Here is a 435-nt window from a genome sequence, read left to right on the forward strand (position 1 = left end):
AGTGAAGACGAGGACCCGAGAGGCCACTAGTTTATCCCGTGTTTAAAGAGGGCCAAATAACTTTTTTTATAGTGTTTCCCAAACCCGTTCTTTTGGTAGAAAAAAAAAAAAATCATTTTAATCGATTATTCAATTACAGTTAAATCTATACGTCTGCAGGCGGTGAAAAACAAATAATGGCAATAGCTTCTGCCCTTTTTTTTGGTTTTATCCCGGCACCCAACTTTTCATCCGTTTCATAGAAGATTTGGGAAATCCGGAGCCACAGGACTTCCGACGAGAAAGGCCATTCATAGCAGTAGGCCCGTGACGTGAGGGTCTCAGGGTCGAATCTCTGGGGGATAGAAAAAACAGCGCTAAAAAAAAGTAAAAGATGGTTAGAGAAACACCTGCGCTCCTGCTTCTTCTTCGAGACAGTGGGTTGTATTAGGGACG

At 42.5% G+C, this 435-nt stretch overlaps 1 protein-coding gene across 1 annotated transcript in view; it reads left to right on the plus strand.

Moving 5' to 3' along the window:
* Positions 1-435, plus strand: part of LOC119586012 (organic cation transporter protein-like) — a 23,322-nt gene that overhangs the window by 13,547 nt on the left and 9,340 nt on the right.

The sequence above is a fragment of the Penaeus monodon genome, chromosome 20 (assembly GCF_015228065.2).
Source record: "Penaeus monodon isolate SGIC_2016 chromosome 20, NSTDA_Pmon_1, whole genome shotgun sequence".
NCBI lineage: Eukaryota > Metazoa > Arthropoda > Malacostraca > Decapoda > Penaeidae > Penaeus > Penaeus monodon.